This window comes from Prionailurus viverrinus, chromosome E1 (assembly GCF_022837055.1).
Source record: "Prionailurus viverrinus isolate Anna chromosome E1, UM_Priviv_1.0, whole genome shotgun sequence".
Classification (NCBI taxonomy): domain Eukaryota; kingdom Metazoa; phylum Chordata; class Mammalia; order Carnivora; family Felidae; genus Prionailurus; species Prionailurus viverrinus.
Window position 1 is genome coordinate 24,146,037 of NC_062574.1, and position 24,792 is coordinate 24,170,828.

Consider the following 24,792-nt stretch of genomic DNA (forward strand, 5'->3'; position numbering starts at 1 on the left):
AGTCCAAGCTCTCAATGATGCAGGATGGGGTACGACAGGCACACAGGAGAGTGGCTGACAGGGCGTTTGTGTGAGAGATGGCCGATTGTGGGACCACAACTCTTGAGGAACAGGGGCCAAGTGTGTGACTAGTGTGGCCTCAGTCACCAGTTGAGTCCCCACACGTGGCTGCGATTCATCTGGGCGGCTGGGTAAATACACAGCCTCAGGCAGCGTGTTAGACCTACTCAAGCCCAATCTCCAGAGTTGGGTCCTAGGAACCTGTATTTTAGAGATTCTCCCCAGGTTGGTTAGTCCTACACACACCACATTTGGAGACCACCACCCCCCACCCGCCGCCCCGTATCCAGAAGGCTGAAATACAACAGACCTGTGTTTATTTTGTTATTATTTTTAAAGATTTTATTTTTAAGTAATCTCTCCAGCCAACATGGACACCCCCGAGATCAAGAGTCATACGCTCCACCGCCTGAGCCAGCCAGGCACCCCCAGGCCTGTGTTTGAATCTTAGCTTGCTCACGCAAAGACAGGTGGCAAGTCTTGCGATCTCTCAAAGGCTCAGTTTTCACTTCTGTAAAATGGGATCAAAGGGTCAGCTCCGCAGGGTGTTGTGAGAATTGGCCCTCCAGGATAAAGCACCTTCCACAGAGCTTGCCCACTGCTGTCTCCTGCTCTAGGCTCTGCCGATGGGCAGGGTCTGGGTGGGGAGCATGACCCCCCTTCCACCAGGGCCTGCCACGGCCTGGGCCTTCTCTGCCATTATGTGTTACAAGACACTGCGAATTCTCCACGCCAGAGCAACACGAAATCATTAAGGCAAAACAATAAATAAAGGCCCAGAAGTTATTACAGTGCTGACAAGCATACAATGCCGTCCTGCAAAGCAAATATGAATTATTTCAGAACATTTTAAGATGAAAAATCCTCTCTTCTTCCTGACCAGCCCTGTCATCCATTAACTCCTCTTTTCACCCCCTTTTTCTGGGAGGGGAGGAGAGTGGCCAGGCCAGGGGGGTCCCAGAACAGAGCTTCCTGTGCCCTGGGTGGACATGTTCCTCCTGCCGAGTCAGACTAGAAGCCAGCCTGCTGCTTTCTTGGCCTTGAACACCTTCTGGTTGGTTCAAACCCTCTCCCTGTTCTTGTCTCCACTTGGGGTCAATGCGCAAGCAGTACCGTGAACCTCTGCTACCCCCAACATCACACACGCTGTTCACAGTTGACAGAGAACCCCCCAACAGCTCCTGGAAGATGGGCTGTGTTCTTCCCAATTTAGAGACAGGGAGAGTGTCGGAAGGGTTCAGTGACAGGCCCAGGGTCTGGTAAGTCACAGAACTGGGACTCAAAGCTGAGTAGGTTTAAATGAGATTAAGTGAGATAGTGCATGCAGGGGATTTACATGGCATACTGGAAACTACCATTACTGTTGTCATTATTATTATTTCTAAGTACCCTTTCTAATAGGCCCCAGCTGTCCAGGACAACAATGGTACTGCTTCCCTGTTCTTCTGGAAGCAGCACCCCTTTCCTTTGGAGTACTGACCCCCTCTTCCCAGGTCACTTAATGAGCTTTCAGTCCTGTGCCTTGCCTTCTCCTGCTCTCCAGCGTGGACGCGAGGTCCCGACCATCCTGCCCCATCCTTCTGACCACAGGGATTGGACCTGAGCTGTGTTTCAAGCACTTGCTCTGATGGGTACAATGCTGTGTGTGCGTGAGGCGGTCTCATCACCTCCGCACCTCTCCATTGGGTATAGGAGTCTGTGGGTGCCCTGGACCAGGAGCTCAAGCCTGGGGGTATAATCCCAGCAAAGTCACTGATTCATCCTCTGAGTGGTTTAAACCCCACCTCTCTGGACCTCAGCTTTCTCATTTATAAAATGAAGGTTAGGACTATGTTATCTCAAAGGGGTCTTGTACCGATAATGTTCTAGAGTTCACTCTGTACGTCAGCGTGCAGTAGGCATGGCTTCCATGTTCCCACTCCTGCTCGCCTCTTCCCTTCCATCTCCCACAATTCTCCCACCATCATCTCACCCCCTTGTACTCTGCCTACCTCTGCAGCCCTACATTCTCATTTACTTGTAGCTCCTGGAATAAATCATCCATCTGTCTGTCTGTCAATCCATCCATCCATCCATCCATCCAAATAATCAATCCACACACCCATCTGACGAGCTCCTGAAATGTGTCAGGTACTGTCTCTGATGCTGTAGATAGCACAAGTCATTGCCCTCATGGAACAAACAAGTGCATGCAAGTGTGTTGAGAACTAGGAAAGGGGAGGCATAGGACACTATGGCAACATCTAGAAGGGGGCTGTAGCGCTCTCAGAGGAAAGGATGGTTCTTTAAGGCAAGTCTCAAAGGTTAAACAGGGAATAGTCATGGGAAGGAGGGAAAGAACATTTCAGGCAATTGGAGCAGCGTAGAGACTAGGGAGTAAGAGAAACTCGTAATGGAGAGTGCATAGTCAGCAAAACGATAAGTGCAATGTGTGGTCAGAGATGACAGGAGGCAGGCAATCATGATGATCTCTTTGCCATTCTGTCCACTTGGTAAACTCCTATTCATCCTTAAAAACCCTGCTGAGAAAGTGCCCTCCTTTGACCCTGGAGTTAATTGCTCTTTTCCTCGGTACATGGCTTGTATTCCTGTAACTGCACCTGTTCCCCTGCCCTATAATGACCTCTTTCCACATCTGTCCCTCCTCTCAGAATATATGTTCCTTTAGGGCATGAGGCCGTTTGTAGTTGCAGCGCCTGGACACGCTCAATAAATGCTTTTGGACTGAATTGAATCACATACTGTGTATGTAGCCCTGAGATAACTATGTTTGTGTTTGAGGAAGGGGCAGGAGGAGTGATAGGCATGTATGTGGGTATCTCTATGTTTGGATTTAAATTCAACAATGTTTCCAGAGAGCTGTTTGGAGTCAGTGGACTGTGACAAGCTGCTGACCATTTTCTCAACACTAAGAAAACTCGCTTGGCTGGGGGGTGTGAAGCCAGTCGGGCCTGAGGCTCAGCTGCCCGCCTCTCCGCTCCCCTACCCCTCCTTGTCTTCCTTCCCCCTCTCTACACACCTCTGCCCATTCGATGCCCTCAGCTCTTCAGGGCTCTGTGGCAGGGTGAAGCTGTGGACTGAGGCTGTGGCCCCACCCTGGGCGCCCACTGGCTGCCTGCCAAGCTGGCTTCTTTGGCAAAGAAGCTGAGCAGTGGGGACCCCAGGCCCCAGGTCCCAGGCCAGGGGAGGCCCTTCTTTCTAATCCATATCGACTGCTACATCCTTTGCCTGCCAATTTGGATCAGGTCACCGTCTGCGTTGGTGATGGGGAGCCCTGGCCCCACTCACGGTGGTCCGTGAGGGGCACCAGAGGCCTCTGTGCGGCTTTGGGGTGGGCAGCGGAGCAGCCCGACACAGGGGGACAGACATTTAACAAGCTTGAGTTCCTCCAGAAAATGGCGGCCCTGGTGTTCCTGATCTTCTTTATCTGCTTAAACTCTGAGGGGGCTGCTACTTTCCCGGAGTAAGAGAGGCTCGCCAGCGGGGAAGGAGGAGGAAAATGAGCCGCTGGCCCCTCACCCTGCCCCGCCACGTCACCGTCACCTGCACGCCAGGCCCAGAACAGAGGCCCTCTGCAGTCCCGGTGACCCACCTCCAGCCACCCCCATCAATCAAAGCACGTAGTCCACCCCGAGATCTCAGGGTGGGAGCAAGCCGCCCGCATTTGTGGAAGGTGTACCATGTGCAGGCTCCTGGCGCGGCCACATTTAATTCTCTCTACAGTGTTGGGTAGATACCATCATCCCCGTTTAGGAGATGGGAAAACTGAGGCTCTAAGAAGTTCAGAAGCCTGGCCGAAAGCCCAGAGCTTTGCTCTCTTCTCTCCTGTTCTGCTTCCCTGAGGCACTGATGCCTGACTTCAGGAGGCCCCCAACAAGGGAGTAGACAAGACACTTACCCCTGAAGAAGAGGTAACCGGTCATGGCCTCCACTTCCGAACGTGTGGCCTGCAAGCACTGTTTTTCCGCAACGACTGCCCGCAACGACAGTCCTCAGCTAGGACTCCCTGCCCCTCTCTCTGCTTCCAAAGATGCCTGGATCCTCTTCTCCCTCCTCCTCTCCTGGCCACTACTGTGGCCTTGGTGCAAGAATGAGGCCAGAAGGCCCCTGCTCCACTGTCATTGTGGGGCGGGAGGGAAGAGAGGGGGTTGGATCCCGGGCCTGGAGGCTCAGGTTGGACCCAGAATGACCTTTCCCATAGCATTCTCAAGGTGACGTGACCTTGAGCAGATCGCTTAAGCTCTGTTTCCTCACTTGTAAAATGAGGCTACACCTTGCAGAATTTTATAAAGGAGACAAAACGAGATAATGTGTCTACGGCGATGTTGCCGGCACTCAAAAGTTTGAAAATAAAAATGATGAGTTGGAGTATGGCGGGACAGGAGAGACAATGGAGCTGGTGCGCGCGGAAGGGCTGGCAAGGATGGGGGAGTACAGTGGTGTGGTGGGTGGGGGGAACCAGGAGACTGAGTCACAGGAGTGCGGCTGGGCAGGGAGAGGTTGGGGAGGGTTCTGAATGCCAAGCTGACTTTGGATCTTGTCTTACGGATTAACGTTTTTCACATCTGGAGTCCTTGGTTCAAATGAAGTGCTGTTTGGGAGTCCAACAGGGCAAGCAGATCATTGGTTAGACTGAGAATGGGGCCTCCAGAGCCCTGCTTTTAAACCCCCATCTGCACCACCCCCGGTCCTAGGAAGGGCTCCGTGGAACTCAGAGAGGGACACTGAGCAGGTCTGAAAAGGCTCCAGAGTGGAGAAGGAATCTGAGTAGAACCAGGGGGCCTGAGCAAGGAGGCTCAATGTCCTTGTCCTCAAACTTAGCAGGCACTGCCCTCAGTCCTCCTCGTGAGCCCCCTCACGCTCACACTCACCCTGTACACAAGTCGATTGTGGCACCTGCTGGGAAGGCTGGGTCCAGCTTTTAGTTCCCTCCTGGGTCCAGGTGAGGGAGTGCAGTGGGTGTCATTGCTGGCATTAAGGCTCCAAGGTGAACACCTTACGGGGTGCACCACCACAAGGTCAAGCGCCCATTACGTCCCCTCGGCACTTACCCTCTACCACTGACGTTCCCTGGTGGGGTTGGGCACATCCTTTTCTCGTTCCACTTCTCTACCTGGCCAGCTCCTGCCTGTCATTGGGCCCCAGCCAGGACAGAGCTTGCTCCAGAAAGCCTTCCTTCTCCCCCTCCACACTGGATTGGATGCCCTCACTCTGTACCTCCACTGCCCTGGGCCAGCCTCTCTCGTAGCAAGAGTCCCTGAGTGCTGTAATTGTCTGCCCATTTGTCCGTCTTCTCTGCTACGTTTTAAGTTTGAAGGCAGGGATCCTATTGCGAGAGCCTAGTATATTAGGCTCTGCCTGACACTGAGTAGGTGTTTAATAAATGCCGCTGCTGCATGGGTGCAGGGAGAGGTCAAACAAGGGTGTGAGCTCTTGACAGATGAGGGCTGAACTTCTAGAAGCAACAGTGATGGCTGAGAGGCTGGGTGGAGAATCCAGGCACTGGGGTTCTGGGGCTGGGGGCGACATGGCTCCACTAAGCATGTCTACCTCTTTACATTAGTTTTTAAATGCTTATTTTTGAGAGAGACAGAAACAGAGCACAAATGGGGGAGGGGCAGGGAGAGAGGGAGACAGAATCCCAATCAGGCTCCGAGCTGTTGGCACAGAGCCTGACGCAGGGCTCGAACTCACAAACCGCGTGAGATCGTGACTTGAGCCGAAGTCAGCTCCTCAACTGACTGAGCCACCCAGGTGCCCTGTGTGTCTACCCCCTTTCGCTCTTATGTCCGTCCTGCAGGGGGTTTGCCCTCCAAGCTGCACTTGCTCTCTGTGCTGTACACCCACCCATAGCTTTGCATCCCCATCTGTGTGTGTGTGCATATGTTGAGGCGTATTAGCTAGATCTTTGTGTCCCTGGGTCTGAGTGAACATGAGTGGGTGCAAAGCTGCCTGTGTGTGTGTGTGTGTGTGTGTGTGTGCACACGCACATGGCAGCAGTAAGGTTGGCATGCACATGTGTCTTTGTGACTCCAGGTATGGGTGTGACACCTTTGCGTGCACAGCTCTGGGTGCGGAACATGTCCAAGTGTGTTTTTGTATCTGTGAGTGTGTACGTGCTTGCACAGATGCAAGCGTGACCACTGGGGCTGGGCAGGGCCAGGTGTGTTCTGTCACAGCGCCCTGATTAGCCTTTGCTTGCAAGCATTTAGGTGACAATTTACAGCTGCACCTGACCCTGGCCTCTCTGCCCTGTCCCGCGTGTGCTGCTGCGGCTGGCCCCTGGCCCCCGCCACCCCCCTCCCTGCCCCCTGGCCACATAACTGTGATTTATGGCTGGCCTGTGGGGAGACCCCCCCGCCCCACCTCTCTGCGGCTCCTGCACCAGATGGGCTGCCGGCTGCCCCCGGAGAAGCTCCACTAGGGAGGGTGAGGCAAGATGACTGTTGCCAGGCCCCGCTTGGACCCCTCCCTCACCCACTGCTCACCCGCTTTCAGACAGTCCCTGTCATCCTGTCTTGGGCTTGTTCTTGGCCATTGGAATTGTGAACCGAGGTGGGAGGTCAGAGTCTGTGACACAGAACAGAAACTGCCCCCGGTCTTCCATGCATCTCCACCACAGACACAGAGAGCCAGATGGACAGACACACACAGATGAAGGCACCGATGGGTCCTCCTACAAGGATGCTTAAAGGGTCAAGTCTGACAAATGCACGTGTATACACACACACACACAGTGAGCATTCATGGGGGATCTGCATATGTGTGGGGGCTGGGAAGGGAGCCAGGCCCTCTGCAGCCAGGCCAAGCCTCCCCCACTCCCCGCTGGGGCCCTGCCTCTCCACCCCTGCGTCTACACTCCCTGATGCCAAAGGGTATCTTCTCCAGCTCGTGCCAATCTATTATGAAGGTCCACTCAACCAGCAAGGGCATTTCTGGGGGGGGGGTGTCCCGAGGTGGGCCCTTGGGGGCTGGGGTTCAACCCTGTACACTGAGGCTGGCGTTCCTGGGTGCAGGAGGTGGTAGAGAGACCCTGGGCTGTGTCAGGCTGAAGGTGAGCGCTGGAAACAAAAAGATTGGAGTAAATTATTATTCCCCCCATGGCTTTCCCAAGGAAAGTGGAAGCAGCAGCCTGAGGCCCGTTTTCCTATTTGATGGGGAATCAGATAAATGGCAGGCAGCTTGCTCTGATAAGGCCTTGCTCTGGGCACAACCTCTCTCTCTGAAACCCTCTTACTATGCATAGAGGAAGGCTATCTGTGCAGCTGCACCTTGACACAAATATATCTGCACCCGAGATGAAGCAATTCCCCAGAAATTACAGCAGGGGGATTGCATCTGAGGAGGGGGCCCTGGGGAGGGGTGGGGGCTGCAAGGGAGGGAGGGAGCAAGGGAGGGAAGAAGGAGAAGCCTGGGAAGGCAGGGAGGAAAAGAGGGAGGCAGCAGGGAGATTGGGAGCGGGGAGGAAGAGGTCAAGAGGACCGCACCAGGGAGGGGCCCAGAAGCATCTCTGTATAAAATTTATACATTTTTCCCCCTCCAAGCGGCTTTCACGGAAATGCTCTTTTCCTCCTGCATCATCTTCTTAACAGGGCAACCCCTCACCACTCCCCTTCCCCGCTGCCCTTACCACATTCTCCTCTGCCCATAGAATTAAAAAAAATATATATGTGGACAATAAAACAGATTTTACAATTAGTTGCCTAAATGGAGGAGGCTCAGCTGCCTTAAAATTTTTCCTTCCAGAAGGAGTGCGGGTGGTAATGCGATTTAAATAAAGTATACAAATAAATAAATGTTTTTGAAAACATGGAGACCACAGAGTTCTGAGTGTTCGGACATTTGAAACACTCTTCCAACTTCTCACATGGCTCTGTGTGTGTATGTGCGTGTGTGTGTGCATGCACACGTGTATGGGGGCAAAGACGTGCATGGACACACCTGCCTGTTTGTCTGGGTGTGTTCTCACATGGGTAACTTTCACATGGAGACGCACACACCCTCTGCTCTTTTTGCTTAGCCTGACAAGACACCACCCTCTCCCTCTCTCTCCTACCATCAGTGTCTGCCCATCTCTGTGAGCTTGGGTATCTGGTCTCCGCTCTCCCCCGCAACCCAAATCTGAAGAACTAGAGCCTCCAGCCCCCTAGGAGGTCCCAGAAAGCCCTCTGGCCCCAGTGAGAGAAGCTTAAGTGAGAGACATCCCATCAGGCACAAGGGTCCCGTCTCCTGCCAGACACCCCCTCCTCCTAGCTCCTCCTTGGCCGGGCAAAGGTGCCCAAGGGCGTTGGCAGCAGGCTTGGCAGCACAAGTAAATGGGGGAAGGGCAGTGGGCCATGTGGGATGGGGGTCCTGTCCCCAAAGTGCTGGGTCTTAGAGGTACAGGGTGGGCTTACTAGGGTGGGATGGGCACCAGGAGGCATTGCATGTGCAGGGGTGCGTGTGGAGGAGGAGGAAGTGGGGTGTGAGTGCCTGCGTCCATGTCCCCTCCCTCCCCAAACTGGCACCTGCCTTGGGTCTGACTGTTGAGCAGCTGCGAGACACAAGAGTCGGCCGACAGATGCTACGGCCAGGCTTTTGTCTGCGTGAGAGAAAAATCACACCCTCCCCTTTAGCCCCTGCGGCGGCTGAAGATGGGGGTTTACCCATCTCTCCCTCTGTCTCCATCTCCAACTCTGGAAAGCAACAGGGGCCTTCCTCCTGACCCCCAGCTTCTGGGAATTGGAAGATGATGGGGACGATGCAGGAAGGTGAAGGTTTGGGCTGGGGAGCTTTGCCCAAAATGTGTGATAAACTCCCAGAACTCACCTATGTCAGGGCGTGGTGGTGTTGGCAGGGGATGGGGGGATTCTGTCATGTCAACCTAATGCAGCTGGAAAAGGGCTGAGCCAGCAGGCAGGAAATCAGACTTGTAGTTCTACCTCTGCCACTCCTCTGTGGCCTCACTGTTCTCATCTGTAAAATGGGGGAAGCAATCATTCAAATATAATGACAAATATAAACGACAAATACAATGTTGAATGACATGAATAACTGGTTTTTAGACATGTATCTGACCAATCAAGCAAGAACTGACTAGTTGTGACTATATCTCACCTGCTATGGGTTTGGGCTCAGCCTGGGGGGCTCCTGAGGCCTGGTCTCTCTGCAGGAAATAATCCCCAGAGAGTAAGTAGCCTCTTCTGGGCTGGAATACTCCAGAGACAGGATAGGAAACAGGAGTCCTCCAAGGAAAACTGCTGTGGATAACCAGACTGGGCCCTGTTACAGGCAGAACACGTACCCCATCCCACATTTTTCTGCAGTGGAGGACTTAGCCAGAGGGTTGAAAGAGCAAGGGAGTCCGGGAACTGTAACTTTGGATCAAATAAGAGAAGTAAAAGCCACCTAGGGAAGCTTAGAGGGCATGGATAGGTACCCTACTGTTCTCCAATATTGGCAAGCTGGTGTGTACATTGGGGCATGAACCCTATCCATTCTGATAGTGGGACTTTGGCTATCATTGATCTCACATTGGGACACTGACTGTCACACCCATTGTTGTATATCATTGCCTCCCATTGATCCTGATACCGGGACATTGATTCCCTTTAACCAACTCTGAATTGAGGCATTGATCTCTACATTGGGATGTTGATTCCTTTCCCCATTCCTATGGTGGGACATTGATTCCTCTCAACCGACTCTATTGGGACATTGATTCCCACATGGGACACTGATTACCAGATTACATGGATCAACCAAACCTTCACTGGGGTATTGATCCCTACATTGGAATGTGGACTCCTTTCCCCTCCAACTCTGGATTGAGACATTGATCCCACATTAGGATGTTGATTTATTCTTCTCTCTCAGTATCTGGACATTCTCCACCACCCAACCCTGAATAAAAGATACTGCTTTTTATTTCAGGGTCCATCCATTCTATCAACCATTCATTTGTTACATCTACTGTGTGTCAGTTTTTGTGCTAATCATTAGGATCTCTGCTTTTCTTTCTCTTCCTACTGTCAGTCCCCATGTGAAGACCCCAATTCCCCTTCAGTATTCATGGCTGAAAACGGACGCAGCTTCCTGCATCCACCACCCTATTCTTCTGCCAATGACTTCAGTTCAGCTCAGTGGTCACCAGTTAGGTGAAGAGAGCCTAATGAAGTTGGGGGCCATGCGTAGCATATTGGAAAGAGCACAGACTCTGGAGTCTTTAGTTGGAATCCTAGACTTCACCCAATACTTGCCTCAGTTTCCTCATCTTTTAAGTGGGGATAAGGACACTGACTTTTCAGGTTTTCTGTGTAGATTAAAGGTGAGAATATAGATGTGAGAGCACTGAATGGGGACCTGAAGCATAGAGACGGCAGTACTTTCATACCAAGGCTTTCCTTTCACTCCTTTCCTTCCCCCTTAGCCCAGGGAGATGGCTCTTAAGTTCACACATCCATGTGCACATCCATGTGCACCCCCGGACCCCCATACAGCTGATGTGGCCGAGACCCTCCCTTTCCCCAAATCCACCACTGGCATCGTCCCTCATGAAGTGGGGCCCTCACAAAATTCCAGATCTCTCTCTCATTTAAAAAAATCCATATTCTATAGATAGCGAAGAGGAGAGCAACTTTTCCACCCCAAGCCTGTGTGTAATTACATATTTTGGCCGCGTGCTGGGCCTGGGATAAATCTGTATGGTAATGCAGGCCAGGGGCTTATGATGTAGGCACACATGCTAATTTTTAAACCACAAAATCGCGGCTGTTTTTCATTTTCATTTCCAACAACACTGGCGGAGATTAGGTCCCATTAAGCACCATGGGGTCTGTCCTCCCCCTGGCCACCTGCGGGGCTCCTCATGGCTTTCATGGGCTTTTTGGGCCTGGCGCTGAGGCAAACACAGCCTTCCTAATTGTAGGGCAAAGCTCTGCCCAGGAGGTGGTGCCCAGGTTGGCAGACCAAAGCTGTCTACTCCCCTTACTCCTACCAGAACCAGGGCCAGGTCTCACTCCACCTGGGGAGGGGGGACTTGGAGCCCACAGGACCCACAGGGATTGAGATTTCCAGACTGATCCTCTCCTCATGGGAAGGGAAAGTCGGCTGCCCTCTCCAAAGCCCAGAGGCTGTCCTCAGGACCCTGAAGAGTGAGGGCTTGGGTCACTGATTCCTTCAGTCCTAGCCCAGTCCCCTCCTGATGTGTGGCCTTGTGCAAGTCACTTCCCTTCCCTGGGCGTTCGATTTCCATGTGTCAAATCCATGAGAGTGCAGATGAGACAATCTGGACCATTCCTTCCGGTTCTGATGATCTGCATTCTAGCGCCCTGCTTCTCACTAAAGGGATGACAATGACTAACACGGATTACATGTGGACTATGTGTTGCACTAAAAATGTTCACCGTCTCATTTGCTCTTCCCCTTGACTCCCTGAAGTAGTAGAATGGTAAACAGCAACTCCCATATTCATCTTTCACTGGCCAGATGATCTGTTTTCTCATCAGTACAATGAGAGTGTGATTGATAACTGTACTACTGATAAGGTATTTCTGAGATCAAATGAATTGGCACACAGTATACAAGACTCTTAGACCGGTGCCAGGCACGTGGTCAGCATCATATAGATATGCTGGGTATCACTATTATTTTACAGAGAAGGAGACGGAAGCTCAGAAGAGGATGAGTGACTCACTCAAGGCCACACTATTGGAACTCAAACTGGACCCCAGGCCCCCATTAGCTCCTTGACTGATGCTTTGTCCCAGTCAGAAATAGTAAAGAAGAAGCAGGGGCAGATCCTCTATCTTCCTTAGTCCCCATTCCTGGGCACTGAACAAAAATGGCGGCAGAGATGCTGGGATAAGCCCAAGGGTCTGAGAGACCCACCGAATGGGGCTCTGGCCTGGTCGCCACCCCAACCTTGACTCTCTGGGGTCCTCTGGCCCAAGGGAGTCAGCCCAGACTCAGCCTGATGCTGGGGTCTGGCAGACCCTCTGCTCATGTCAGGAGACAGGAAGGCGGGGAGGGGCTGGGGAGGAGGAGCTGGCTCAGCCCCCTTCCATTCTCCCTCCATCTGCACCCAGAAGCAGCCGAGCGTGGCCCAGGCCACCCCTCCCACCCCGCCCCCTCGGCATTCTCCCCTCCTGGGCGAGGGCTGCCCTCTCTCTGGGGGGAACCTGGTCTGTGCTCAATTTCATGCCACTTAATTCCCAAGTCTGCCCGTGAAAATGGCGACAAATCGGCCCCAACTGCCCAAATGTCCCATCCCATCTCCGATGTCTCTCTGTACCCTCTCCTCCTCTGCCAGCCCCTCACCCATCAGACTGGAGACGGAGCGTCTGGGGAGCCAGCGAGCTGAGAGGGCCTTACTGCTACCTCAGACTCAAAAGGGGCTCTCTTCCCTGATCCCCAACACACATCCCTTCTCCACCAGGGCAGAGGCGACCCACTGCGTGCTCCCTCAAGTGCACGGCAATGTCTGGGCACTGTTTCATCTTGAAATTTAATGTTACTGCAGAATGCTTTTTTCTTTTACTTATTTGTTTCTTCTAAGAACAACTTATGTTTTGAATAGCTAACATATTCACATGATTCAAATTTCAAAAAACATAAAAGGGAGAGTGAAATGGCTCCCTCCCATGCTTGCACGGTCCCTGGGGGGCTCCCACAGCCCCCAGTTCCCATTGCAAAGGCAACCAACATCCCCAGATGCTCGGGTATTCTTGGGTATCTGTTCTGCAAAAATAAGCAAACACATACAGTCTTTGCTGCCTTTTCCAAAAATGGTGATACCTGCCAATCTGCATGTTGCTGTTTTCTCACTATGCCTCAGTGACCTGTCTCTTACCTTACCTCCCCCCCAACACACAGGGGCTATTTGAACTTCTCCGCTCCCTCCACCTGCCCATCATAAAGGTTTTGAAGCCATACAGACCAGAGTCCAATCCTACCTGTGCTGATTACTCTCTGGGTGACTTTAACAAGGTGAATTTCTTTGTGGACCTCAATCTCCAAATCAGTAAAATGGGACTATTCATGTATACCCACTTCACAAGACTACTGGGGGTGGGCTGGTAATAAAGAAGATAAAGTGCCAGGAGGTGAAGCATAACTGCTCGTTCCTTTCCCCTTTCTCTCCATCCTCCCATCAAATGAATGCTCACTCATCCTTGAGCTGAGTACGGGGACAGAGTCAGATATGGAGGTGAAGAAGCCTCCCACTCAAAAAGAGCATAAAGTCATCAGTGACAAAAGCTGGATCAGAATAGAATCGATCCACTTGGCAAGTGGTGGCAGCAAGAGGAAGCAGAGCCAGAGTTTTAGGAGAGACAAAGGAGAAAGGGAAAAGGGGTGTGAGAGGGTAGCAACCTATTAGACTTCAGGGAAATACAAGACTAAAGATGATTTTGAAAGAGGTATTTATTTATTTATTTATTTTTTAGGATTTTATTTTATTTTATTTTATTTTTTTAATTTTTTTTTCAACGTTTATTTATTTTTGGGACAGAGAGAGACAGAGCATGAACGGGGGAGGGGCAGAGAGAGAGGGAGACACAGAATCGGAAACAGGCTCCAGGCTCTGAGCCATCAGCCCAGAGCCCGACGCGGGGCTCGAACTCATGGACCGCGAGATCGTGACCTGGCTGAAGTCGGACGCTTAACCGACTGCGCCACCCAGGTGCCCCAGGATTTTATTTTAAAGTAATCTTTGCACCCAATGTGGGGCTTGAACTCACAACCCTGAGATCAAGAGCCACACACCCCTCCGACTGAGCCAGCCAGGCACGCTGATTTTGAGAGAGTTTTGCTGTCTGCTGTGCTATGTAATTTCCTTCTGCACTTTGCTGCTTGTCCAAGAGAGTTCTGTAAAGACTTTGTTGCAAATCAGTGCTTTCTGGATGATAGAAAGATGAGGAGGGTAAGTGGAGGGGGGAAGGGAGAATGCATACAGGCTGTGACTCTCAGTTCCTATTCTGAGCAGCCCATGTGATGGACAGTGGTCATGTGTTCACAGCAACATGCTTCCCAGGGAGTCCCCAGATTTGGATGAGCCACCTCCCCAGCCCCTGCTCCCCAAATTTGTAGTTTATGGAGCCCTAAGATTTCTAATTGGCACATCTACTAAGGACATATCAGGAATACTCCCTCCCAGTGGTTTTGGCACAGACAAGAGGGGATGGGTATTGGGTGTGATTCTCTACCAGCCTCTTTCTTTCTCTCCCTCTCAAGAAAGCTATCAGGAAGTAGGTAAGCTAGGTACTCCTAGATTAAAATGGCCTCATTTTATTCCTTTCAACAATCTTGTGATGTCCCCATTTTAATTTCAGTTTCCAATAGTTTCGCATGTAGAAATACAATTCATTTTTGTAAATTGACTTTGAATCCATCAGCTTTACTACAGTTATTAGTTCTAGTAGCTTTTTTGTGTGTGTGTGTGGGAGAGGGTTGATTCTTTGGGTTTTCTGTGAGGATGATCATGTCTGTGAATAAAGGTGGTTTTTCTTTTTCCTTTCCAATCTATATGTCTTTTATTTCTTCTTGTCCTATTGCACTGGCCAGGAACTCCAGTACAGCGTGGGATATAAGTGGTATCCCACTTGCCTTGTTCCTGATATTAGGGGGAAAACTGTTCCCATTTTGTAGTTGAGAAAATCAAGTCGCGGATGTTCAGTAACAAGCCCAAGCACCCCCGGGCAGTCAGGAACAATGCCAAAATCAGAACCCAGATCTACCTGGCTCCAAAGCTTGTGCTCTTTCTACTGCTCTAAGCTTTGCAAGCACTAGTAAAGTGCTGTACAAATATGTGGAATTATAATTTCCTCTTTGTAGCCCTCAGTTCCCTGCCCAAGGACCATAGCAGCTGCTTGGTGGAAATTTGCTCTCTGATTGGAAGTGAGGCACAAGTAGACAGCAACATGGGGCGATCTCCCACCTTGATTGGGGGTGCACAATGGAGTTGGGGTGGGAGAATTTCAATTCCTCTCCAGAGGCTCACTTCAAGAGGAATGGTCCCTTGGGTGACCGGAAAGGGTATTTCTCTGAGACAAATGACGGACTCAGTGTAGAAGATGTTGACGGTTGTGGGGGTACCCCTGGATCTTTGAAGAACAGGTGGTAGACAAAAATGAAGGCTGTGGAGACAGACTTCCTAGGCTTGAAGCCCAGTTTCACCACCTGCCAGCCAAGTGACCTTGGGCAAGTTACTCAGCCTCTCTGTGCTTTTAGTCTCATCTGTGAAACAGATAATTGCGTTTGTACCTCGTAAACTCAGTGTGAGGGTTACGTGAGTTAATACACAGTAAATGCCCTTGGTGAGTGCTATACAAGGGTGAGCAACTATTATTTTTATTGAGTCACAGGACTGTTGGTGGGAAGACCTCCAGAAGCCACCAGAAATGATTCTTCCTCCCACACACACGCACACACACGCACGTCCTGCTTCAAATTGCCACACATAACTGTATTTAGAGAAAGCTGTGTCACAGGTGGCCAAGTTACTTAACCTCTCTGAGCCTGTTTCTTCAGATACCAATTGAGATACGGAGCCCTAGCTCGTGTGGTGACGAGATAGCCAGCTAAGGCGTGGGAAAGCACTGTAAACATTTGGTAATGGCAACTTCCAAGTGCCTCCTCTCTTTGAGGCAACTAGGAGAGCTTAATCCATGTGCTCTCACTTCTCGCAATGCTCCTGTGAGGGAGACGGGGTTGCCTACACACTCCCCATTTTCTACATGAGGAAACCAAGCCCCAGAGGTCAAATGACATAAGGGCCTTCAGCCGGGAGTGAACCCAGGTAGGCCCATTTCCAAAGTCTGGATTTTTATTTTCGCACAGTTCTCCTCCTGGGACCGAGGGGCCTGAGCCACAGCATCTGGGTACAGGTGCCCCCCCGCCCCAGGCATCCCCTCCCAGGCCCTCCCCTGGGTGAGGGGCTGCCCTTCGGTCGCTCGCTTGTCCAGCCAAATGCGGGCGGGCAGCGGGCGGCTTTGGTGCATGAGGCAGATGGGACCTTCACAAAAGCCCCACACCTCTCCAAGCTGGTCCCCCCCACACGCCTGATTACCCCCCAATACCCAAGTTACCATTGATACAGTGGTGCCGGGTGATTCAATTAGTGCAGCCGGCATGAAGGCAACAGCACAAAGAGCTGGGGTAGTTAGAAACTCATTTTCTTTTGATTATTATAGCATCTCACACGTGGAAGCAGAAAATTATAGGCTCATGTGTCTTTGCTTAATATCCTCTGGGGCCAGATTTGTCGTCATGTTGAAGTTAGCTGTCAGAATTGACAAAATCATGTGGAGTTGATGGATTTACAGTGCCTGGGCCCAGCCAAGCTGGAGAGGTGTAGCCCCGCACAGATACACAGATATATAGACATGCACACAGACGCTCAGAGACACACAGATACTCACACTCGCACACGCTCATACACCCTGCTCAGACACAAAGATACACACCCCCTACATTCCAGATGCTGAGAAGCAGACACTCTCACAGTGTGCACAGATATACACAGATATACACACTCCCCACATACTGAAACACACCCGTCAGATCCACACAGAGATCCACGCACGCCGCAAATACTGATACACCTACACGGATGCACACAAATATACACATCCCACGCACTGCCATACACTCAGCCAGCCTCACATAGGATGTACATCCCCCACATACTGCTACAACCCAAGCATCCACACACACACACACACACACACACACACACACTCATACTGTGCACCACATAAACTGATAAGCGTGCCACTTGGTGGCATGCACACACTCACCCTCCAAGCTATTAAGTCCACCCAGACACACACTCACACATTCATACCCTCCCACATACTGATACGTACCTACCCACACAGGTGCTACAGCCATCCGCACTGATAGGCATCCATATCCCTACACCCCCGTACACCTGGATGCGCATCCAAACAGATGTACACACACAGAGGCACACACACACGTGTTGATTTACCCCAAATAGTCTTCCTCGGTGCTAGTACACACTCACCTGGACACACATTCAGATCTGCACACCCACACTGCAGACACACGCTCACACCCATACATACTGACACACACTCATTGAAACCTGTGAACACAAGCACATATGCATATACTATACGCTTCCATTCAGAAACATGTGTACGCAGAGACATCTCCCGATTCACACACACATATCCCGACCCATACATCAAAGATAGGTAGGCACACACAGAGCAAGGGACACACAGAAATCTACAACATGCACAGGCACAAAGTCACAGTGATACACTGAGACACGTACACAGGTGCCCAGACAAGTGCCCAGCACACATGGACAGGAGAGAGAGAGAGACAATATAGACTCACAGACACCTTAACAGAGAAGTTCACATTCACAGAGACACGTGAGCGTGAACACAGCAGGCAGCTTCCAGCTTCCATCTCTGTAGACCCCTATTCCTCCCCTTTCTTTCTCTGTCTCTCCTCACACCCATCCTTGCTGGCCCTGGCTGGGCAGGGAGCAATATGGAGATAGAAACATAGATAGGGTGAGAACTGGGGCACCCCTCACTTCTGCTTGGTGAGTAGATCTGGGAATGGGTTTCAGCCCCATTTGGCCCCTCATGTAGGGGCCAAATTCCGGGGAGAGCAAAGGAAGGCTGCTGGTGCTGGAAGTTTCCTTGGAGATGGCTCAGGCCCACTGCCTCTCTTTACAGAGGGAAATTCAAGGGCCCCATCCCTGCTCACCAACAGGTAATGGGGCATCTGCTGTGGGAGTGGTACTGAAGGCCACATTCCAAGTTTCTTGGGGAGGGCCGAGGAGATCTGCCCTAGTGGGGCCCTGCGGCAGAGGCTGGAGAGGTGTAGGCCCACACAGATACACAGATATATAGACATGCACACAGACACTCAGAGACACACAGATACACTTGCACACGGTCATACACTCTGCTCAGACACAAAGATGTCCTGGCCCAGACAGGCTGGGGTCAGGCCTTGGCACATTTTTTGGGAAGTACTGGGTTAATGTCGGCATTGGTGTCACACCAACAAAATGGAAGAGGAGCCTGGGCTCTGGGCTCCTGAAGGTGGGAGTAAAGACTTCTAGAATCCGTGAGCCTTGGCTTAGCCAGCCTCCGTCCATCCCTTCGTAAGGGGAAAATTTACCCTGTCTGAACTCCAGGCCACACACATGCTACCTGACCTCATCTCCTTCTCTTGGCAACCCTGGAAGTTGGTCTTATCCTCCCTCTTTGGCCAAGGAGGAACCTATCTGACACTCATAGGAGGAATACGACTTGCCCAAGATCACAGAGTTAATGAAATGGGATCTGAACCCAGGACCACCTGGCTTCCAAGCCCTTGCTCACTCGCCTCCACCATGTGAGGTCGGCCTAGTTCAGACAAAGTGGGTAGGGAGGGACTCCCTGGCTTCATCAGGCATTAGGGCCCAGGGTCCAGCCATGAACTTCCTTGGGTGAAGTCACCCAGGGGGTGGGAGGCAATGGCTAGGTGGAAAGCCTGGACTTTGGGGGTCAGACCAAGCTGGGTTTGAATCCTGACTCAAATTTGGGCAAACCACTTTGCCTCTCTGAGCCTAACTTCCTATCTTCCTAACTTCAAATGGAAATGATAATATCTCCACTTAAGGGCCAAACAGAATATATATATATATATATTCACCCACATATATGGCTTAGATATAATAAGCACTTGTTTTCAGCAGTTACCATCAAGGCTCCCCAGGTAGTCCAAGGGCACTGTCCTCCCCCTCCCCATTCTGGGTTACTCACTCCATCTTCTATCTCTCCACACCTCTTCCATGTCCCCCACCCTGGCCCCAGCCCAGGTCTGTGGCCTCCGAGTGCCCTGGAGACTGGGAATGCTCAACCCTGCCTATACTTTAGAATAGTCACCAGAACCCCTGAGCCGGGTCCTCTGAAGTGTGGCCTGTGGACCGACAGGCTCAGCATCACCTGGGAACTTGTTATGAATGCAGACCCTCAACCCGGACCCACTGAATCAGAATCTGCATCTTAAGAGGATCACCAGGTGATTTGTACTCATCTTGAAGCTTGAGAAGCCCTGCTCTGGGGCACTCTCGTTTGAGAGAAGAGCCAGCCGAGGTCCAGGGAGTCACAATGGACACGGCAGGATCAAGGCTCTCATTAAGGTCTTCACTGGCCAGTGCCTTACTGACAAAACCTTTTTTTCCAGAAAAGGCCATCAGGGAGCAAGTGTCTCGGGCCAACTACATCCAGTGGGAATCCTGGTCAGCGCATCCCCAAGTGCCCATCTCTGGGTGCTCGCCTCCACCATCTCGGTCTGGTCTTGAAGATATGCTAATCAGCATGGGAGTCCCCCTTGCACAGAATTATCATATATGAGCCGCTCTTCATCTCAGGATAATTTTCTCATCTGCATAATCGTATTTGACTTCCTTATGGATGTAAAAACCCCCTTACCTTGGGCAAGTTAATCTTCATTGATTGAATATCAAATTCATTCGAATGTGGGAGAAGAGGCTTTTCGTTCTCAGCAGCGGAGCTGGGCTGAAAGCCTTGCTCAGCTGGGGGCTGAGGGGGGTTAGCTTTGTCTCTGTCCTTGCCCAGCTGCTTGAGGGACCTTTCCCTTCCGACCCACTTTCCCTGTGGCGGCATCTTCGTGGCTTCTGATCATTCTTCCTCTCTCTCGTTCTTTCTGTGTTTTATCTCCATCTTTGTATTTCTGTTGTGTCCCTTACTGTCTCAATCTTTTGGTTCTGTTTTTTTTTTCTTCTATCTTACCTCAATTTCCTATCCTTCCTGGTTTCTCTCTTTCCCTTCTCTTCCTTCCCTTCCCCCTCTCCTGCTTCTCTTGGGTCTCAGATTCTCCCTTTACCTGAAACCCCAAGTGTCTCTGCCATGTCCCCACCCACAATTTGGTGAAAGAAAAAATAAATCCTACCAATAAGGTATGTTCCAGATGTTCACAACCATCCTGTGATTTGGGTAGGATTTTCCCATTCTACAGACAAGGACATGGTAACACATCCAAGTCCCAAAGATAGTGGAGGGATCAGGATTCGAACCCAGGTCTGCCTAACCCTACAGGCAGCTCCCAGCAAGCTTGGAAGCAGATGAATGAATTGGCTTAATGTGTCTACAACTTGTCACTGCTCCTCAGGCTTATGTTATTTTGAGTGTTTAGCAAACCATTTGGTACATAAAAAGTACCCAACACATGCTAGACCGCTTATCACCATCATTGTGGCTATTCAAAGTCAGGCCAGGGTTCAAATTCTCGCTCAGGTGCATGAAATCGCTGTGACCTTGGACATTTGGCCTCTCGGAGCCTCAGCTGACTCATCTATAATAAGTCACAATAATAGTAACTGCATAAGGGCTACTATAAGGACTCAGTAGCCAAGTACATAAGCTCAGTGCCAAGTACATAGTAGGAGCTCAGGAAATGTTAGCAACTGCTTTCACATTATTACTGTCATTAACATTACTATTATCACTGGTGTTACTCTCATCATCATGATCTCTGAGTGCCTAGCACCTAGTAGGTGCTTGGTAAATATCAGCAAATGAATGGTTTTCTGTAGAAGTTCCTTTTATGACTTTATTACAGTTCCTGACTGACTTCATTTTTCCTATGTATTTTGCAGGGCAATTGTTAAGGGCTGGGCTCTGGAATGAGCAAGACATGGCTACGCATCCCAGCTCTACCATCTGGTAGATAAGCATCTCTGAGTCTCTGTCCTTCTGTCTGTAGAATGGGATCATCAATAGCATACACTTTATCAGGTAGTGGGAGGCACGGGTAAGACTGGGACAGGGGTGGGAAGGGGTAGGAGCAGAGACAGTAGGTGGGACCAAGCTGTGAAGGCCTTGAATGCCAGGCTAGGTGGTGGTTCTAACTGCTTCCTTTTTCCCAGACTGCCGGGAAGGGACCTTGGTCTGCGGGCTCTGCCTGCAAACTCTTTGAGACAAAGCCAGACTATAGTCATTCTACAGAGGCAGGAATGTGTCTTCTCTGGACTCCTCTCCCTCAGTTCTAACTGGAGCTGCAGTAGGAGGGAAAGGACGGCTATTTGCATTTCAGATCTGGGGCACAGGTGGAGTCAGCTGCCTCACTTCTCACATATATCCTGACCCCAGACCAGCCTTTTCTGGTTGCTGCCCCTGGGAGCACCACCCAGACTCTGACCTGTACCCAACACTACTTTACATGAGCTAACTGATAATCATATGTAATATCATATACATATTACATGTTATAGATAAGGGAAATGAGGTCCAGAGAGGCAAAGCAACTTGCCTAGGATCACACAGCAATCAGTAGCAGAGCTGGCATTCGCAACAGACCTCTTGACTGCAGAACCTACATTTGTACTCACGTATCACAGGGCCTAAAACTCCCTCCCAATTGCAACCTTTCCACCTTCGGCCCCAAAGCCCTGGGAGGATATTGTATGAAGTGCATTCAACACGCTTTGCTGAGTTTCTACTGTGAACTGGACCAGGGTGTGCCTCCCACCTCCTTCAAAGCCCATGTAGCTCTCTGGGGCCGCCAGGACACCTTAGCAGACAGGCCATCCTACTCTGGGCCTCATGGAACCCCAGGATCATCAGAGGGGACCCCGGTGATCCAGTAAGCAACCAGACAGGGCAGGTGCAGGGACTCACAGGCAGGTTAACCAGTCTGGGATAACACAGCTCAGACTGCTGGGGGCTCCTGACTCCCTCTGCCTTTCCACAGAGAGAAAGTACACATGCTCATCACTGCCCTCCAGCCAGCCTGTGGTCCCAGGAGGCAGGCATTGTTCCCTCTATCTTCCAAAAGAGAAAATGGCTATTCCCACAAGTCTTTGCTCCTTGATGGAGAAAAAGGTCCACCCTCCATTCTTTTCCCTCCCTCTCCTCTCCCTGTCCTCTGGGGGAAGATGGACAGGTGGGGTGGTGGCTCCCCAACCTGGATGGTCATTTACCCTCTAAGGGGCTTCTATACTGACTGAAGTCATTCATCCAGGTGGGAGGCAATGTGGTGAATGACCGGAGCTGGTGACGGTTCTGGACAGGCCCTCTCCACTGAAGCCCTGCTGTGGTCCTCATAGCTGTGTGACCTTGTGCAAGCCACATTCCACGTTCTCTCTGCCACCACCTGCCCCACCCATGCAATGGGTAGCAGATTCCCTCCTCCACGGGACTGGATGGTGAATCCAATCAGCTAGCCCATGCTTACCAAATGAATGCTCCAACCACTGCCCCCCACAAGCTCTCGGTTCCCTAGTGGAGCCTGTCCTCCTCCCTCGTGACCTCTGACCCCTCCTCCTCCGCTTCTCAATTCCTTCTCAGCAGGGGCTGTGAGTCCCTTCCCCCGATGAGGCCCAGGGGGCCCAGAGAAATTAGACCGAATCAAAGCAGAAAATGAGTTTTCATTCATCTTGGAATGATGCGAGAGGTTACGGGCAAGACAAATAGCGGCCTCCCTCCTTCCTTTATCACTGTCACTGCAATTAATAGGCTGTGGCCTTCGTTACCCAGGCCTCTGCTAAGGAGGGCGCAAGCCCCTGGGCGACACTAACGAGGGAGAGGAAGCAGACCCGTCTCCAGCCAAGTTCTGTCATGAGGCCATATGCTCACCTGGCCCTTCAAACTTGCCGTTGGGGCGCGGATGTGCCAAGGGTGTGCAGCAGCGTGTGAGGCCGCCCCATGGAGCCACGCCTCGGCCTCCGTGAGAGGGGAGGGGAGCATTCATTCCCGATACCCCAATACCCCCGGAAGATATCCCTGGGAGTACCCGATACCCTGGGGAGCGCCTGCTGCGCTGTTGTGGTTTGGCCATCACTAAGGCCGGCTGTGCCCCTTGAGTGTTTCCAGTGTGGCAATTATGAGGCACGTGTGATTTCCACTTTATGCAACAACCTATGAACAAGGCATCTGGTGTCCGAGTTTTCTGATGAAGAACACTGGGATTCAGAGAAGTACAGCTACTTGTTTGAGGTCACACAGGATCTTGGAAGAAGAGCAGCCAGGATTTGAACGAACACAGGCCTGCTTGACCTCAAAGACCTGAAAGTCTCTGATTCTAGAATTATAGTAGGAAAAGAGCTGTGGAAACCAAGAGAGTTAGCAATAGCTCCCCACCCTGGCCCAGTCCTAGGGGCCTCAGACCATGGAGGGTCCTTGAAGTCATGACAGTCTTTAGCCTAAACCAAGTTTTTGTCATGCACCACAATGAAGGCCCTTTTTTCAAGTGTGAGTAGATACCATGAAGATAGTTTTTAAAAGGATTCCTGCAAAGGACTACTGAAAGTCTAGGAGGTTTGGCTCATTGGATATTTGCTTAATGAATACTGCATTACTTATCTATTGCTGTGAACAAACTTAGCGCCCCCCCCCCCCCCAATTAGTAGCTTAAAACCATAGTAAAGTTTTAGTATCTTTCATAGTTTCTATGGGTCAGGAATTCAGGAGTGGCTTGGCTAGCAGTTCTGGTTTAGGGGTTCTCATGAGGCTACAATCATATGTTGGCCTGGCCTGCATCCAGCTTAACTGGAGTTGGGAGATCTGTTTCCAAGATGGCGCACTCACATGGTTGGCACATTGGTGCTGACTGTGGGCGGGAGGCCTCAGTTCCTCTTCATTTGGAGCTCTCCACAGGATGGCTCACAACATGGCAGCTAGCTTTCTCTAAGCTAGTGATCCAATGGAGCAAGGCAGAAGCCACAATGCCTTTTATGACCTAGCCTCAGAAGCCATACACTGTCACCTCTGCTATACTGTATTGGTCGCAAAGACCACTCTGATTCATTGTGGGAGGGGACTACATTAAGAGTGTGAATACCAGCAGACAAACACTGCTGGGGGTCATCTTGGAGGCTGGCTACCACAGATACTTTTGAAATCAAAAGAGCATTTTGTAGAGGTTGAAAGGGGATCCTCAAGGTTCAAAAAAAAATCAGGTAAAACTTTACCTACAGTGTTAAAAATCAGGAGAATCTTTACCTTTGGGGGAGACCAGAACGGAGAAGAGTCCCAAGGGGGCCTCTGGGGAGCTGGTAAGGTGTTATTTCTTGATCACGACGCTGGTCATATGAACATGTTTACTTTGTGAAAATCCTTGAGTGTTGATGTGTGTACTCTTTTGTATGTACATGGTATTTCAATAAAAATGTCTCATCTTCTAGGAGAGGAAACACTGGGGCTTAGAGAAGAGACTTGCTCAAGGGACCTTGGTGGGTCAGGGGTGAGCTCTTGGGCTGGTCATGAGTATTCTGGCTCCTGGGGGATGGCCCTTTGTGGTCTCTGGTTGCAAGAGCTGCCGCCATCATAGGGCTAGGGCGGGGGGCCCCTTATCCTGTGCTTTCATGGCCCTTCCTCTCCCTAGCTCCCCTGGGGATGCTCCAGAACTGATGGGAGACTGTCGGGGTCCGACTCACACAGCCCCCTCCCACCTCGCCCTCCATGGGGTCTATTGAGGCACACTCTCTGCCCAGAGACTGACAGCCTGCATGTTCAGAGAAAGGGCGAGTCTCCCGAGAGGGCTGTGTCTGGAGGTGGGGAGGGGACAGGTGTTGGGGGTGTTGTTTTCTCTGTACACACCTCTGTTAGAACATGCCTCCCACCCAGATGACAAAGTCCCTCTCCCATGGCTGGACTTTGAGGCTTTTCGAAAAGGGCAGGCACCCAGCCTTTTTCAGCTCTGCGTGTCTTGTATCCATAAGCTTATCCACCCATCCAACCATCTAGCAAATCTTTACTG

At 51.1% G+C, this 24,792-nt stretch overlaps 1 long non-coding RNA gene across 1 annotated transcript; it reads right to left on the minus strand.

Annotated features, from left to right (window-relative positions):
• Positions 1-6,924: 6,924 nt before the first annotated feature.
• On the minus strand, positions 6,925-23,700 carry LOC125151119 (uncharacterized). Its single transcript, XR_007146647.1, has 3 exons — positions 23,622-23,700; positions 8,869-9,015; positions 6,925-7,121 (listed from the first exon to the last, which is right to left on the minus strand). It is a non-coding gene; the product is annotated as an uncharacterized LOC125151119 (long non-coding RNA).
• Positions 23,701-24,792: the final 1,092 nt, after the last annotated feature.